This window comes from Salvelinus alpinus, chromosome 7, assembly GCF_045679555.1.
Source record: "Salvelinus alpinus chromosome 7, SLU_Salpinus.1, whole genome shotgun sequence".
NCBI lineage: Eukaryota > Metazoa > Chordata > Actinopteri > Salmoniformes > Salmonidae > Salvelinus > Salvelinus alpinus.
The window spans coordinates 49,979,380-49,998,599 of record NC_092092.1 but is presented as its reverse complement, the minus strand read 5'-3'; the positions used below and the strand labels follow the sequence as shown (position 1 = coordinate 49,998,599).

Sequence of the window (19,220 nt, the reverse complement as noted above, 5' to 3'; positions counted from 1 at the left end):
ATTGTAGAATAATAGTGAAGACATCAAAACTATGAAATAACACATATGGAATCATGTTTTAAACAAAAAAGTATTAAACAAATCCAAATATATTTGAGATTCTTCAAAGTTGCCAGCCTTTGACAGTTTTACACACTTTTGGCATTCTCTCAACCAGCTTCACCTGGGATTATTTTCCAACAGTCCTGAGGGAGTTCCCACATATGCTGAGCACTTGTTGGCTGCTTTTCCTTCACTCTGCAGATGAGCTCATCCCAAACCATCTCATTTGGGTTGAGGTCGGGTGAATGTGGAGGCCAGGTCATCTGATGCTACACTCCATCACTCTCCTTATTGGTCAAATAGCCCTTACACAGCCTGGAGGTGTGTTCGGTCATTGTCCTGTTGAAAAACAAAATGATGGTCCAACTAAGCGCAAACCGCAAACCAGATGGGATGGCGTAAAAATGCTGTGGTATACACGCTGGTTAAGTGTGCCTTGAGTTTGAAATAAATCACCAACAGTGTCACCAGCAAAGCGCCCCCACATCATCACATCTCCTCCTCTGCTCCACGGGGGGAAATCCGTTCACCCACTCTGCGTCTCACAAAGACACGGCAGTTGGAAGCAAAAATCTCAAATTTGGACTCATCAGACCAAAGGACAGATTTCCACCGGTCTAATGTCCATTGCTTGTATTTCTTGGCCCAAGTAAGTCTTCTTATTGGTGTCCTTTAGTAGTGGTTTCTTTGCAGCAATTCAATCATGAAGGCCTGATTCACGCAATCTCCTCTGAACAGTTGATGTTGAGATGTGTCTGTAATTTTATTTTTTTTCAATTTCTGAGGCTGGTAACTCTAATGAACTTATCCTCTGCAGCAGAGGTAATTCTGGGTCTTCCTTTCCTGTGGCGATCATCATGAGAGCCAGTTTCATGATAGCGATTGATGGTTTTTGCGACTGCACTTGAAGAAACCTTCAAAGTTCTTGAAATGTCCATATTCATGGACTGTCGTTTCTCTTTGCTTATTTGAGCTTTTCTTGCCATAATATGGACTAAGTCTTTTACCAAATAGGGCTATCTTCTGTATAACACCCTACCTTGACACAACACAAGTGATTGGCTCAAACGCATTAAGAAGGAAAAAAATTCCATAACTTAACTTTTAATAAGGCACACCTGTTAATTTAAATGCATTCCAGGTGAATACCTCATTAATCTGGTTGAGAGAATGCAAAACGTGTGCCAAGCTGTCGTCAATGCAAAGGGTGGCTCCTTTTGAAGAATCTCAAATATAAAATATATCTTGATTTGTTTAACACTTTTTTGATTACTACATGATTCCATATGAGTCAATTCATAGTTTAGATGTCTTCACTATAATTCTACAATGTATAAAATAGTAAAAATAAAGAAAAACCCTTGAATGAGTACAGTAGGTGTGTCCAAACATGTCTTATGGTCAAACCAAATATGTGATACCCTAAATCGTGAGCAGATACTTTCACACAACCCAGCCATTTTGCACAAAACACAGCAAGTGCATACATCATTTAATCCATGTATGCATTTGATTTTTTTTTCTCACTCTGATGTGGGTACTTAAACTTACCTTTAACCAATGACTCACATAGATAAGTGTTAATGTGTAAATTTAAGTGCAGAAAATGACTCCATCACATGTAATCTATGGTTGTCCAAATTAGCTGGGAATTCTGAATAAACTGGACACTTTCAGTTCCCTTTACCTCCACATGCTCGGTTGTCAGGGCCGGATTAAGAAATCATAGGCCCCGGGGCTTTGCTTTTTTTAAATTGAGAAAATATACTTTTTAAAACGCATTTCAGCATTTGTACGTCATTTACATGACTGAAGACATTAGATGAATCTTTTTTAATTGTACTCAAATGACCGAAATGAGTAACTACTGTGACACTGACAAACTGAGATCAATCTGGTCTTGAATTCAAACAAACAATTGCCCAGGCCAATGAAGCTACACACAGATTGTGCAATATATAGTGCATTCAGAAAGTTATTCAGAACCCTTGACTTTTTCCGAATTTTGTTACATTACTCCCTCATTCTAAAATGGATGAAATAAGTAAAAATCCTCACACAAAACCCCATAATGACAAAGCGAGAACAGATTTTTTGAAATGTTTGCAAATGTATTACATTTTTAAAACAGAAATACCTTATTTACTTAAGTATTCAAACCCTTTGCTATGATACTCGTAATTGAGCTCCGTTGCATCCTGTTTCTATTGATCATCCTTAAGGTGTTCTACAACTTAATTGGAGTACACCTGTGATAAATTAAATTGATTGGACATGATTTGGAAAGGCACACACCTGTCTATATGTGGTCCCACAGTTGAGAGTGCATGTCGGAGCAAAAACCAAGCCATGAGGTCGAAGGAATTGTCCGTAGACCGGATTGTGTTGAAGCACAGATCTGGGGAAGGGTACCAAAAAATGATTATTCAGCATTGAAGGTCCCCAAGGTCCCAAGTGGCCTCACTCATTCTTATATGGAAGAATTTTTGGTCTGAATGTTTGGTCTGAATTCCAAGCGTCACGTCTGGAGGAAACATGGCACCATCCCTACAGTGAAGCATGGTGGTGGCAGAATCATGCTGTGGGGATGTTTTTCAGCGGCAGTGACTGGGAGACTAGTCAGAATCGAGGCAAAGATGAACGGAGCAAAGAACAGAGAGATACTTAATGAAAACCTGCTCCAGAGCTCTCTGGACCTCAGACTAGGGAGATGGTTCACCTTCTAACAGTGCAACAACCCTAAGCACACAGCCAAGAAAATGCAGGAGTGGTTTTGGAACAAGTCTCTGAATGTCCTTGAGTGGCCCAGCCAGAGTCTGGACTTAAACCTGATCGAACATCTCTGGAGAGACCTGAAAATAGCTATGCAGCAATGCTCCCAATCCAACCTGACAGAGCTTGAGAGGATCTGCAGAGAAGAATGGGAGAAACTCCCCAAATACAGTTGTGCCAGGCTTGTAGCATCATACCCAAGAAAACTCGAGGCTGTAATCGCTGCCAAAGGTGCTTCAATAAAGTACTGAGTAAAGGGTCTGAATACTTATGCAAATGTAATATTTCAATTTTTAAATTAGCAAAACATTTTGCCCAATTTTTTTTTTGCATTGTCTTTATGGTGTCACGTCCGTCAAAGGGAGGAGACCAAGGCGCAGCGTGATTGGAATACATTCTTCTTTTATTCAAACGAAGAACACTTAAACTAACAAAACAACAAAACGAACGTGAAGCTATAAACAACTAGTGCTGACATGCAACTACACAGACAACTACCCACCAATACAGGTGGGAAAAGGCAACCTAAGTATGGTTCTCAATCAGAGACAACGATAGACAGCTGCCTCTCATTGAGAACCACACTCGGCCAAACACACATCATAGAAAAAGGAACATAGAATGCCCACCCAAATCACACCCTGACCAAACCAAAATAGAGACATAAAAAGCTTGCGGTCAGGGCGTGACATATGGGGTATTGTGTGTATATTGATGAGGGAAAGAAACAATGTAATACATTTTAGAACAAGGCTATAACTTAACAAATGTGAAAAAAGTCAAGGGTTCTGAAAACTTTCCGAAGGCACTGTATATATTGTATATATATATATCATAGGCTACAGTAGGCAACTTAATAACATTTCCAGTGACCCACTGACTCACCTAATGATGATGCTGAAGCCATAGGCTATTCACGGTGATGGCCGATTTGCTCGTTGTGACAATAGCCTTCCTCAAGATGAGTTACTTTGAAAAACAGTGCTCCTTTTAGCTACAAATTGGGAGTTGAGAAAAAAAATATCATTATGTTGCTCCTACAGACAGATTAGTCTTTTCTTTTCAGCAGTAGGAATTTGCTTTCCAACTCTGTTTTTCTCGATAGAATTTTGAAATCTGCAAAAGGCAAACTGACAGCCGTAGCCAACCATTTAAATATAAACCTTAAATTGCAGGCCCATTCAAATTAGGACTGGCATCCGTTGTTAGTGTACCCATGAGTTTAACAGTCAAGTTGCCAGGGTAAGAGGTTACAAGACCCTTCTATGGATTATATGTCTATGGCCACAACACAACAAGCTGTAGCCTATATTTGGAGCACATGCTGACCAAACTGCAGCCTTCCCAAATGTAGGCATACTGGTAACTCCCCAAATAAAGGAAACACTTGAGTTAAAAAGGGATAAACAAAGTATACAGTTGAAGTTGGAAGTTTACATACACCTTAGCCAAATACATTTAAAATCAGTTTTTAAATTGTTTTACTTGGGTCAAATGTTTCGGGTAGCCTTCCACAAGCTTCCCACAATAAGTTGGGTGAATTTTGGCCCATTCCTGACAGAGTAACTGAGTCAGGATTGTAGGTCTCCTTGCTCGCACACGCTTTTTCAGTTCTGCCCACAGATTTTCTATAGGATTGAGGTCAGGGCTTTGTGATGGCCACTCCAATACCTTGACTTTGTTGTCCTTAAGCCATTTTGCCACAACATTGGAAGTATGCTTGGGGTCATTGTCCATTTGGAAGACCCATTTGCAACCAAGCTTTTAACTTCCTGACTGATGTCTTGAGATGTTGCTTCAATATATCCACCTAATTTTCCTCCCTCATGATGCCATCTATTTTGTGAAGTGCACGAGTCCCTCCTGCAGCAAAACACCCCCACAACATGATTCTACCACCCCCGTGCTTCACGGTTGGGAGGGTGTTCTTCGGCTTGCGAGCATCCCCCTTTTTCCTCCAAACATAACGATGGCCATTATGGCCAAACGGTTATATTTTCGTTTCATCAGACCAGAGGACATTTCTCCAAAAAGTACGATATTTTTCCCCATGTGCAGTTGCAAACCGTAGTCTGGCTTTTTATGGCGGTTTTGGAGCAGTGGCTTCTTCCTTGCTGAGCGGCCTTGCAGGTTATGTCGATATAGGACTCGTTTTACTGTGGATATAGATACTTTTGTACCTGTTTCCTCCAGCATCTTCACAAGGTCCTTTGCTGTTGGTGTGAAAAGTGCAAATCAATCCCAGAACAAAGTACGTTCATCCCTGGGAGACAGAACGTTTCTCCTTCCTGATCGGTATGACGGCTGCGTGGTCCCATGGTGTTTAAACTTGCGTACTATTGTTTGTACAGATGAACGTGGTACCTTCAGGCATTTGGAAATTGCTCCCAAGGATGAACCAGACTTGTGGAGGTCAAAAAAAAAAAAAAGAAAAAGCTGAGATCTTGGCTGATTTCTTTAGAATTTTCCCATGATGTCAGGCAAAGAGGCACTGAGTTTGAAGGTAGGCATTGAAATATATCCACAGGTACTCCTCCAATTGACTCAAATTATGTCAATTAGCCTATCAGAAGCTTCTAAAGCCATGACATAATTTTCTGGAATTTTCCAAGCTGTTTAAAGGCACAGTCAACTTAGTGTATGTAAACTTCTGACCCATTGGAATTGTGATACAGTTAATTATAAGTGAAATAATCTGTCTGTAAACAATTGTTGGAAAAATGACTTGTGTCATGCACAAAGTATATGTCCTAACCGACTTGCCAAAACTATAGTTTGTTAACAAGAAATTTGTGGAGTTGTTGTAAAACTAGTTTTAATGACTCAAACCTAAGTGTATGTAAATTTCCGACTTCAACTGTATGTTATGGTGTGGGGTGCATTTTCCTAGCATGGTTTAAGTCCACTTGTAGAATCTATGTCAAGCCGCATTGAAGCTATTTTGCAACATCCTTTCAAGTAATTTTATGTTGGTGTTTCTTTAATTTTGTCAGAAATGTGCTTGTGATAAAACATAATCCAGTTATTTATCCTCTGTGGTTAAATTATGCTCTCTGGTGTATTTTGAACATTGAGAACGGGCTCCTTTGGTTGGATACAAAAGTATAATAATAAAAAATAAATTGTTTTAAATCATTGTTTTTTTGCCTCTTGGATCACCTACAGTCTTGGGCCCCTGACTCACAATTGACCAGTCACATTATATATTATGCAGTTAAAAAATATATATATATTAACCAGTTACCCAATCAAGGCAGGGTTCCCTAGTTACTCATGTGGTCCCCCTACCTCCTCTCCTCCCCCCATCTGATGATTAGCAGAGCAGCAGCAGAATGTCTACACTCGTTGAGAGAATATTCCTGTGGTTGGCGGTTGCAGTTAATTAAATGTAAAATATAATATATACAGTATATATTTCCTTTATGTTTTTATGCAAAATATTTTTTGGGTTAAAGTAAATACGGTATATGTTAACCTAAAAACTTAAGGCTCAAATCTAAATAATAGGTTTTCAAATCTAACTACAAAGTAACTACACAGTAATCTAACTACACAGTAATGACAATGGACGTTTCCTTAAAAAAAGTTGTGGAAAATCAAGTACCACTTGAAGTAACAGCAACTTAATGCCCTTTAATATACATTTTAATATATGGAAAATATTGTCCTTCTGAAGGACGTCTTAGAGACAGAAGTGGAGGATTGATCAGAAGGGAGTTAATTGGGTTACCAGCGATGCAGAAGACACAGATTGCCGAGATGACAGAAAGATGACATGCAGAAAAGATGACACTGAGACACCATGCAAAAAGTGTCAACGCAAGCCGCACCCGACGTCAATAATACCAAGGATTTGTTCCTGCTTACCCAAGGATCCCTCCCAAATAACAACATGTCAAAAGACTAGCCCGGCTTGTCATTGCCAGAAGTAATAGCTATATCCTTGGAAGGAATATGATTGTGTCCATGCTGTATAATGTACAATACATGCACTACAGTCTCCACACCGTATATGTCATACACACATCAACATTACATACAGTTTAAATACATACAGTGCTGTGCATGAATTCCACATGAGCAAATGTGAATTCAAATAATAAATGTTCAATTCTGGAGGCCTGTGTCCGACAAGAGCATTGTGAACCCATATCACACTTAAGTGCTTGTTTTTTTCTTTAACTTTCCACAATTTTCTATTTCAGACGCAGCTGGAGACTGAGATAGATAGACAGCCATCACAGCTCTCAATTTCTCTTCTTTACCCCTCGAGGCACTTTGAAAAATAGAGCGAGAAGGCGAACAGTGGGGTGAATCATGCAATGCATGCATGCACAGTAAAATACGGCAGCAACGCTAAGCCATGTCACATGTCATTTTCTGTACGAGCCAAAGCAGAATTGTCAAACATCAATGATATAAGCATGACTTCAGAATTGGCGGATTCTTCACTGAAAATAGGTCACAAGCCTTACAACAACACATCATAGTTCAAGTGACAGTTCTATGTTTCAAAGCCATCATGAAGGTGTCCACTATGTCTTCGTGTTTGTCTAGTCCACAAATTCTATCTTCACTTTCAGCTTCTAGACATCAACTGAAATGTATACTTTTTGAACCAAAAACATTTGCCCCCCCAAAATAATAGAAAATCAAACACCCATAAGCAAAGTTGTTTTTTTGCTCTTGTTGTTTGTTTACTTTAGACTTTGGTGAGACTTCCCAGCAACTTATACAAACAGGAGTGAACTCATGAATAAACAGTTTTTGAGTTGAGAACATTAATGCGTTTATAGGCCCAGTGCAGTCAAAATTACAGTGCATTAGGAAAGTATTCTGACCCCTTGACTCTTTCCACATTTTGTTAAGTTACAGCCTTATTCTAAAATTGATTAAATAGTTTTTTTCCCTCATCAATCTACACACAATACTCCATATCAGGTATTCCCAAAGGGTACACGCAATGCCGTCAGGGGTACTCCAAATAAAAATATTATTCACATATTTAGTAAAAATGTACAGTGGGGCAAAAAAGTATTTAGTCAGCCACCAATTGTGCAAGTTCTCCCACTTAAAAAGATGAGAGATGCCTGTAATTTTCATCATAGGTACACTTCAACTATGACAGACAAAATTAGAAAAGAAAATCCAGAAAATCACATTGTAGGATGTTTTATGAATTTATTTGCAAATTATGGTGGAAAATAAGTATTTGGTCACCTACAAACAAGCAAGATTTCTGTCTCTCAAGGACCTGTAACTTCTTCTTTAAGAGGCTCCTCTGTCCTCCACTCGTTACCTGTATTAATGGCAGGTGATTAAGATGTGTTGGTATCTGTACTGATGGAGCAAAAGCCATGACAGGGAGACATAGTGGAGTGGTAACGCGCGTGCAAGCAGTTGCTCCCGGCGCCACTTGGGTACACTGCAGCATCCACCGAGAGGCTCTTGCTGCCAAGGAAATGCCTGAAAGCTTGAAATACGTTTTGGAAACTACAGTGAAAATTGTTAACTTCGTTAAAGCAAGGCCCATTCTTGGGTATTTTCTGCACTATGCAATGTTATGGGCAGCGACCATGTAACGCTTTTACATCATACAGAAAGAAGTGCGCTGGTTATCAAGGGACAAAGTATTGACACGTTTTTTTAATTGAGAGGCAAGCTTAAAGTTTTCTTTACTGACCATCATTTTCAATTGTCGGACCGCTTGCATGATGACGAGTTTCTCACATGACTGGCCTGTCTGGGTGATGTTTTTTCTCGCCTGAATTATCTGAACCTAGGATTACAGGGACTCTGCAACTATATTCAGTGTGCGGGACAAAATTGAGACTATGACTAAGAAGTTTGAGCTCTTCTCTTTCTGCATTAACTAGGACAACAAGTCTTTCCATCAATGTATGATTTTTTTGTGTGTAAATGAACTCAAGCTTACGGACAATGTAAAATGTGATATAGCAAAGCACCTGAGTGAGTTGGGTGCGCAATTACGTAGGTACTTTCCCGAAACGGATGAAACAAACAACTGGATTCGTTATCTCTTTCATGGCCTGCCTCCAGTCCAATATCCAATACCAATATCTGAACAAGAGAGCCTCATCGGAATTGCAACAAACGGTCCTGTAAAAATTGAATTTAATCAGAAGCCACTGCCAGATTTCTGGATAGGGCTGCGCTCAGATTTACTTGCCTTGGCAAATCACGCTGATGCCTTTTGCAACCATGTACCTATGTGAGAGTGGATTCTCGGCCCTCACTAGTATACAAACTAATTACAGGCACAGACTTTGTGTGGAAAATTATTTAAGATGGAGAATCTCTCCAATACAACCCAACATTACAGAGTTATGTGCATCCTTTCAAGCACACCCTTCTCATTAACCTGTGGTGAGTTATACACAATTTATGATCAACAAATAAGGTGTTATATGTAAGATGGCAAAATAAAGAGCTAAATGATTATTATTGTCACGGCCGTCGTCGGAAGGAGACCAAGGTGCAGCGTGGTGAGCGTACATTTTCCTTTTATTATTGTAAATGTCGTACACAAAACAAGAAACTATAGCCCTGCTTAACAGGGCTATAGTGCCACTAACAAAGATAACTACCCACAAACACCAAAGGAAAAAAGGCTGCCTAAGTATGATTCCCAATCAGAGACAACGATAGACAGCTGTCCCTGATTGAGAACCATACCCGGCCAAAACATAGAAATACAAAACCTAGAAATAAAGAACATAGAATGCCCACCCAAATCACACCCTGACCAAACCAAATAGAGACATAAAAAGTCTCTCTAAGGTCAGGGCGTGACAATTATTATAGTATTATTTGTGCCCTGACCCTATAAGAGCTCTTTGTCACTTCCCACGAGCCGGGTTGTGACAAAAACTCTCACTCGTTCTTATGTTTAATAAATGTATTGTATAGTGTGTGTGGCAGGCTTACAATGATGGCAAAACATTTTTTGGAGAGTACGCTGACCCTGGTACACAGCTGGAGGTTGAATGTTTGAAGGGGTACGGACTATAAAAAGTTTGGGAACCACTGCCCCATATAGACAAAGCATAAACATCATGGCTTGGTTTTTGCTCTGACATGCACTGTCAACTGTGGGACCTTATATGTGACTCTATTCAGGAAACTAGGCATATGTCACACGTCGCTACTTCACAGGAGAGTCATTTTTATCAAAATTTGTTTTTTTTTGTCAGAAATACCTTCTGGAGCATACAAACTTTCATGTGCCTTAAATCAAATCACATTTTATTGGTCACATACACATGGTTAGCAGATGTTAACGCGATTGTAGCAAAATGCTTGTGCTTCTAGATCTGACAGTGCAGTAATATTTGAACAAGAAATTTAACAAATTCACAATGACTACCTTATACACAAATGTAAAGGGATGAGTAAGAATATGTACTTATAAATATATGGATGAGCGATGGCCATGCGGCGTAGGCAAGATGCAGTAGATGGTGTAGAATACAGTATATACATGTGAGATGAGTAATGTAGGATATGTAAAAGTGCATCTGTAAAAGTTTGTGAGTTTTTTTGGTGACAAGCCAAATTTCTTCAGCCTCCTGAGGTTGAAGAGGCGCTGTTGCGCCTTCTTCACCACACTGTCTGTGTGGGTGGACCATTTCAGTTTGTCCGTGATGTGTACTTCGAGGAACTTAAAACTTTCCACATTCTCCACTACTGTCCCGTCAATGTGGATGAGGGGATGCTCCCTCTGCTGTTTCCTGAAGTCCACGATCATCTCCTTTGTTTTGTTGACGTTGAGTGAGAGGTTACGTTCCTGACACCACACTCTGAGGGCCCTCACCTCCTCCATGTAGGCCGTCTCGTCGTTGTTGTTAATCAAGCCTACCACTGTAGTGTCATCTGCAAACTTGATGATTGAGTTGGAGGTGTGCATGGCCACGCATTCATGGGTGAACAAGGAGTACAGGAGAGGGCTGAGAACACACCCTTGTGTGGCCCCAATGTTGAGGCTCAGCGGGGTGGAGATGTAATTTCCTTCCCTCACCACCTGGGGGTGGCCCGTCAGAAATTCCAGGACCCAGTTGCACAGGGCAGGGTCGAGGGTGCTATGGTGTTAAATGCTGAGCTCTAGTCAATGAACAGCATTCTTACATAGGTATTCCTTTTGTCCAGACGGGATAGGGCAGTGTGATGGCGATTGCGTCGTCTGTGGACCTATTGGGTCGGTAAGCAAATTGGAGTGGGTTTAGGATATCAGTTAGGTGATATGATCCTTGATTAGTCTCTCAAAGCACTTCATGATGACAGAAGTGAGTGCTATGGGGTGATTTATTTTTGTAATCTGTGATTGACTGTACATTAGTGGCCAAAAGTTTTGAGAATGACACAAATATTAATTTCCACAAAGTTTGCCGCTTCAGTGTCTTTAGATATTTTTGTCAGATGTTACTATGGAATACTGAAGTATAATTATAAGCATTTCATAAGTGTCAAAGGCTTTTATTGACAATTACATGAAGTTGATGCAAAGAGTAAATTTTTGCAGAGTTGACCCTTCTTTTTTAAGACCTCTGCATTCCGCCCTGGCATGCTGTCAATTAACTTCTGGGCCACATCCTGACTGATAGCAGCCCATTCTTGCATAATTAATGCTTGGAGTTTGTCAGAATTAGTGGGTTTTTGTTTGTCCACCTGCCTCTTGAGGATTGACCACAAGTTCTCAATGTGATTAAGGAGGGAATAGCTACACTGTTTGTCTTTGGGCATGACTCCAGTCACCTTGCCATGATTAAAAGCGGTGGTTGACACTTTCAGTTTTGCACTAATGCTGCCATGGTTTCTGGTTAGGGAAGGTTTTAATAGTCACAGTGTGTACAACATCACCAATGCACTTGCTAATAAACTTGTTCACCGAGTCAGCGTATACGTCAATGTTGTTGTCTGAGGCTACCCGGAACATATCCCAGTCCACGTGATCGAAGCAATCTTGAAGTTTGGAATCGGATTGGTCAGACCAGCATTGGATAGGCCTGAGTACGGGTGTTTCCTGTTTTAGTTTCTGTCTATAGGCTGGGAGCAACAAAATGTAGTCATGGTCAGATTTGCCGAAGGGAGAGCGGGGAGGGTTTTGTATGCATCATGGAAGTTAGAGTAGCAATGATCCAGATATGCTGATAGAATTTAGGAAGCCTTGTTCTCAGATTAGCTTTTTTTAAATACCCAACTAAAATAAATGCATCCTCAGGATATATGGTTTCCAGTTTACATAGAGTCCAGTGAAGTTCTTTCAGAGCCGTTGAGGTATCTGCTTGGGGGTGATATACACTGCTGTGACTATAATCGAAGAAAATTCTCTTGGTAGATAATGTGGTCAGCATTTGATTGTAAGGAATTCTAGGTCAGGTGAACAAAAGGACTTGAGTTCCTGTATGTTGTTATGATTACACCACGAGTCGTTAATCATAAGGCATACACCCCCGCCCTTCTTCTTACCAGAAAGATGTTTGTTTCCGTCGGCGCGATGCATGAAGAAACCGGGTGGCTGTACCGACTCTGACAACATATCCCGAGTGAGCCATGTTTCTGTGAAACAGAGAATGCTACAATTTCTGATGTCTCTCTGGAAGGCAACTCGTGCCCTAATTTCATCCACCTTGTTGTCTAGAGATTGGACATTGGCGAGTAATATGCTCGGAAGCGATGGATGGTGTGCTCACCTTCTGATCTGACCAGTAGGCCACTCCGTCTGCCTCTCCTGCTGCGACCGCGTTGTTTTGGGTCGGCCTCTGGGATAAGATCGTATGTCTGGGGTGGAGGCCCGAACAAAGGATCAGTTTCGCGAAAGTCGTATTCTTGGTCGTAAAGTTGGTAAGTTTACATCGCTTTTATATCTAGTAGTTTTTCCCAGCTGTATGTAATAACACTTGAGATTTTCTGGGCTAACAATGTAAGAAATAATACAGAAAATAAACAAATTACTGCATAGTTTCCTAAGGACCTGAAGCGAGGCGACAATCTCTGTCAGCGCCGTTTTATAATAACAAACTTGTAATCCATCCATAAATACCAGTAAAATGTTTACATTTTTATTTAACCTTTTTTTAACTATTGCAAGTGAGTTAAGTACAAATTCTTATTAACAATGACTGCCTACACCGGCCATACCCTGACGACGCTGGGCCAATTGTGCGCCACCCTATGGGACTCCCAATCACGGCCGCTTGTGATACAGCCTGGATGAGCCTAGTTGGTTTAGCCACAGAAAAAGACCAGAACATTCCCACTAGCCACGATTGGCTGAGATAATGGTAGGGCTGTACATGCCGGAAGATGAGTTTGAATTGGTCTGCCATGTAGCATGCTTCTGTTTGTAACGTGAGCTTTTCAGTATGTGTTTATAGGCCTTTCTACCGCACCGTTTTTGAAAGATATAACATCAGCCATCGAGAACTAAAAAAGTTATACTTTTCTCAACAACATTGATGCCTGTTTTTAAAATGCCACCAGCTGTCTATCACTACTGTAAATAAAAACACAGCATCTTGTTTACAACTTGTTTACATTCTTTATTGTAACCACAATGTCACAAATATGGACATTTGATGGAGGCGGATGAATTGCACGATAATGGGCCTCAGGATCTCATCACGGTATCTGTGTGCACTCAAATTGCCATTAATAAAATGTTTATGCCTGCACATACCAAAACCCCAACACCACCATGGGTTCACAATGTTGACATCAGCAAACCACTCGCCAACACGACGCCATACATGCTCTCTGCAATCTGCCGGGGTACAGTTGAAACCAGGATTCAACCTTGAAGAACACACTTCTTCAACGTGTCAATGGCCATCGAAGGTGAGCATTTGCCCACTGAAGTTGGTTACAATGCCAAACTGCAGTCAGGTCAAGACCCTGGTGGGGACAACGAGCACTCAGATGAGCTTCCCTGAGACGGTGTCTGACAGTTTGTGCAGAAATTCTTTAGTTGTGCAAATCCACAGATTCATCAGCTGTCCGGGTAGATTGTGTCATAGGCAGGTGAACAAGCCGGATATGGAGGTCCTGGGCTAACGTGGAGGTCCTGGGCTGGAGTCATTACACATGGTCTGCAGTTGTTAGGCCAGTTGGACGTACTGCTAAATTCTCTAAAATGACGTTGCAGCCAAATTAACATTAAATTCTCTGGCAACAGCTCTGGTGGACATCCCTGCAATCATCATGCCAATTGCGCACTCCCTCAATACTTGATACATCTGATTATTGTGCTGTGTGACAAAACTGCACATTTTAGAGTGACCTTTTATTGTCCTCGGGACAAGGTGCACTTGTGTAATGATCATGCTGTTTAATCAGCATCTTGATATGCCACTCCTGTCAGGTGGATGGATTACCTTGGCAAAGGAGAAATGCTCACTAAGAGGGATATAAACAAATCTATGCACAAAATTTGAGAGAAATAAGCCTTTATGTGTATGGAAAAATAATGGGATCTTTTATTTCAGCTCATGAAACATGTTACCATCACTTTACAGTGGACTTATAGTCCGACTCAGGATGTGGGCACACCATCCACCGCTTCTGAGAATATTACTCGCTAATGTTCAGTTCTGGACAATAAAGTAGATGAGCTCAGTGCGAGGATCTCCTTCCAGAGAGACATCAGGAACTGTAACATACTTTTTTCACGGAATAATGGCTCTCTCGGAATATACTGTCCCTGTCTTTACAGCCAGCTGGGTTCTCAGTTCATCGCACAGGCAGGAATAAAGAACTCTTCAAGTTGTTTTGCGTACACATCACTGAAAATCTAAATTGGTCCACCCACACAGATAGAAGGCTGCAGAAATTTGGCTTGAACCCTAAGACACTCCGAAACTTTTTACAGATGCACAATTGAGAGCATCCTATCGGGCTGTATCACCGCCTGGTATGGCAACTGCACTGCCCACAACCGCAGGGGTCTCCAGAGGGTTGTATGGTCTGCCCAACGCATCACCGGGGACACACTGCCTGCACTCCAGGACACCTACAGCACTCAATGTCACAGGAAGGCCAAATAGATCATCAAGGACATCAAGCACCCGAGCCACAGCCTGTAAACCCCGCTATGCCAAGTGTGTGCAAAGCTGTCATCAAGGAAAGGGTGGCTACTTTGAAGAATCTCAAATATAAACAAACTTTGTGGAAATTAATATTTTTGTCATTCTCAAAACTTTTGGCCACGACTGTACATCCCACTGCTAATTTGACACAATGTCTTCTCCTGTTTTTCCTACCCCCTCTACTCACTGTCCTATAATTAAAAGCTTGTAAAAAAAAATACAAGAGGAGTGGGAACTCCCCCCAAATGAAAAGAAAATGGGGGAAAAAGGATGTCACCTGAAAATGGAAAATCAGACACTTATGTCTCGTATTGAGTCATGTGATATAAATATTTGAAGAATAATAATTTACTGTGTGTAGCGCTCACCCAGGTTCTTTACAATATAACGTCAATGTCCAGTCAAAATGCATCTCTGATAAAAAGTAAAGTAACTCAACATATAGTATGGTCATTTTGAACAATGTGGACCAGAAACAATATCACCTCAGTCTTTAGCGTTTGAAGATTCCCACTGGCACGGAAAGCATAAATGCCAAGCATCACGTTCTGGTGGGAGTTATAGCGACACCAGAGTGGAAGACAAAGACATTTTCTTAAGGTGTTCTACAAATGAAATCCACTGAGAAGGAGAAAACGTTGTGTCTTAAATTGTTTGTAATCTTTGTGTACATTTATTTTCGTTTATCGGAGAGGGGTGGGGGGGGATCTCTTCAGAGTCACCAATTTCTTCTTGTGTGGGATATGAATCACGGGAAACATCCTTAGATTGCATCCATTTGTTATTGTTATGCCGTTTTTATGGCAGAGGGAGAAATATATATAAATCTGAGAGATGATACATTGGAATGGATGGTTTCCTGACTGCCTTTGTACATTTCCATGGTGATCGATCATTGGCTTTATCCCACTTGTCAAATGCATTGAACTCAACAGTTCCAAAGCTGCTGTTGAAGGGAACAAAAGCAAAGTGGTTGTTTTCTACCCAGAAAACCCAGAGGTTTGCTTTGTTAGAGATCCATCTTTTCATAGACTTCTTTATTTTTGTAATTTTGAAGTGTGTCTCATTTTCCAAAGTTTCATTTCAGCATGATTTGTTAGCCTAGCGTTACTGGAGTGGAGAAAATTAGGGAATAACTGAATATACCAGAATGGATTGGTATCACAGTACGTTCAACCAGTGTTCTCCAAGCTTGGTCCTGGAGACGCAGTGGGTGTGCACCTTTTGTTCCTACTCAACTAATAAACCATTGATTAGTTGAATCAGGTATTAGCGCTGGGCTGTAATAATAACTTTGCACCCAGTGGCTCTCCAGCACCAGGTTTTGAGGGTGAGGCAGCAGAGAGGTTGGTTAGACAGGGTTGACAATGTGCAGTGATAATCGACATATACAGTGAGGGAAAAAAGTATTTGATCCCCTGCTGATTTTGTTCGTTTGCCCACTGACATTGAAATGATCAGTCTGTAATTTTAATGGTAGGTTTATTTGAACAGTGAGAGACAGAATATCAACAAAAAAATCCAGAAAAACGCATGTCAAAAATTTTATAAATTGATTTGCATTTTAATGAGGGAAATAAGTATTTGACCCCTCTGCAAAACATGACTTAGTACTTGGTGGCAAAACCCTTGTTGGCTATCACAGAGGTCAGACGTTTCTTGTAGTTGGCCACCAGGTTTGCACACATCTCAGGAGGGATTTTGTCCCACTCCTCTTTGCAGATCTTCTTCAAGTCATTAAGGTTTCGAGGCTGACGTTTGGCAACTCGAACCTTCAGCTCCCTCCACAGATTTTCTATGGGATTAAGGTCTGGAGACTGGCTAGGCCACTCCAGGACCTTAATGTGCTTTTTCTTGAGCCACTCCTTTGTTGCCTTGGCCGTGTGTTTTGGGTCATTGTCATGCTGGAATACCCATCCACGACCCATTTTCAATACCCTGGCTGAGGGAAGGAGGTTTTCACCCAAGATTTGACGGCACATGGCCCCGTCCATCGTCCCTTTGATGCGGTGAAGTTGTCCTGTCCCCTTAGCAGAAAAACACCCCCAAAGCATAATGTTTCCACCTCCATGTTTGACGGTGGGGATGGTTTCTTGGGGTCATAGGCAGCATTCCTCCTCCTCCAAACACGGCAAGTTGAGTTGATGCCAAAGAACTCCATTTTGGTCTCGTCTGACCACAACACGTTCACCCAGTTGTCCTCTGAATCATTCAGATGTTCATTGGCAAACTTCAGACGGGCATGTATATGTGCTTTCTTGAGCAGGGGACCTTGCGGGCGCTGCAGGATTTCAGTCCTTCACGGCGTAGTGTGTTACCAATTGTTTTCTTGGTGACTATGGTCCCAGCTGCCTTGAGATCATTGACAAGATCCTCCTGTGTAGTTCTGGGCTGATTCCTCACCATTCGCATGATCATTGCAACTCCATGAGGTGAGATCTTGCATGGAGCCCTAGGCCAAGGGAGTTTGACAATTATTTTGTGTTTCTTCCATTTGCGAATAATCGCACCAACTGTTGTCACCTTCTCACCAAGCTGCTTGGCAATGGTCTTGTAGCCCATTCCAGCCTTGTGTAGATCTACAATCTTGTCCCTGACATCCTTGGAGAGCTCTTTGGTCTTGGCCATGGTGGAGAGTTTGGAATCTGATTGATTGATTGCTTCTGTGGACAGGTGTCTTTTATACAGGTAAGAAACTGAGATTAGTAGCACTCCCTTTAAGAGTGTGCTCCTAATCTCAGCTCGTTACCTGTATGAAAGACACCTGGGAGCCAGAATTCTTTCTGATTGAGAGGGGGTCAAATACTTATTTCCCTCATTAAAATGCAAATCAATTTATAACATTTTTGACATGCGTTTTTCTGGATATTTTTGTTGTTATTCTGTCTCTCACTGTTCAAATAAACCTACCATTAAAATTATAGACTGATAATTTCTTTGTCAATAGGCAAACGTACAAAATCAGCAGGGGATCAAATACTTTTTTCCCTCACTGTAGCTGTAATTTATGATGCAACATATTGGTGAAAGCAATTGTAATTCAATCTCATTCAAGATTGACTATCGCTATAAAAACATATCATGATATTCCATACTCGGCAGGATTGCTGTCATTTCAATTAAAGTGATAGTCTCTAAATCCACCTAGTATTTTAGTGAGATGGTTGGTCTGACAAACAGAGCGACTGTGGTCTAGGATCATTTGGAATTAAAGAAATTGGGCACAAACCCACACTGAAAGCACTGGGTAACTCAAACTTCTTTCATAATGTTAACTGCATTTTGCATTTCAAACACTTTTGTACTCTCAAAGATATGCAGTGGCCTTTTGGTGATTGGAAATGAGTGTCACTTATTGCTTCCTTTTCTCCATAGGGGGGCGCTGTTTTCACTTTGTAAAAAATCGTGCCCAAATTAAACTGCCTCGTACTCTATTCTAGCTCGTACAATATCCATATTATTATTACTATTGGATAGAAAACACTCTCAAGTTTCTAAAACCGTTTGAATTATATCTGTGAGTAAAACAGAACTCATTTTGCAGCAAACTTCCTGATAGGAAGTGAAAAATCTGAAATCGAGTCTCTGTTCCAGGGCCTTCCTATTAATTTGCTTAATCTATGGATATACATGCACTTCATACGCCTTCCACTAGATGTCAACAGGCAGTGGGAGGTGGAATGGGGTGTCTAGCTTGATCTGAGGTCGAACAAGAGCTTTTGGAATGACGTGTCTGGAAATTTCATTGTCTTCGAAGGCGCGAGAAGGAACCCCAGATTGCCTTCTGAAAAGCTTTCGGTATACACGGTAGATATCTCCGGCTCTGATTTTATTTGATAGATGTGATAAAAACATCATAAACTAGTTTTTTTCAACCGAGTTGTATCAGTTTATTGAACGTTAATTGCGAGTTTTGGAATTTTCTTTTCTTTGCGTGAGGTGAAGTTGGGCACGTTTGCGCCACATGGCTAGCTATGGTTGCTAATTCGACAGGAGAAGAGGACATTCTAAAACCAAACAACGATTATTCTGGACCAAGGACTCATTGTACAAGATTCTGATGGAAGCTCAGCAAAAGTAGGAACCATTTATGATGTTATTTCGTATTTCTGTGGAAAATGTTTAGTTCTATTTTCCGCCCTTATTGCGGGCGCTGTCTCGCTATAACGTAAGCTGTTTGTTATGGTAAAGTTATTTTTAAAAAATCTAACACGCCGATTGCATTAAGAACTAGTGTATCTTTCATTTGCTGTCCAACATGTATTTTTTAGTAAAGTTTATGATGAGTTATTTGGTCAGATTAGG

At 40.9% G+C, this 19,220-nt stretch overlaps 1 long non-coding RNA gene across 1 annotated transcript in view; it reads left to right on the top strand.

Moving 5' to 3' along the window:
• Nucleotides 1-19,220, top strand: part of LOC139580220 (uncharacterized) — a 106,163-nt gene that overhangs the window by 36,108 nt on the left and 50,835 nt on the right. The gene's annotated exons all lie outside the window — the stretch shown is intronic.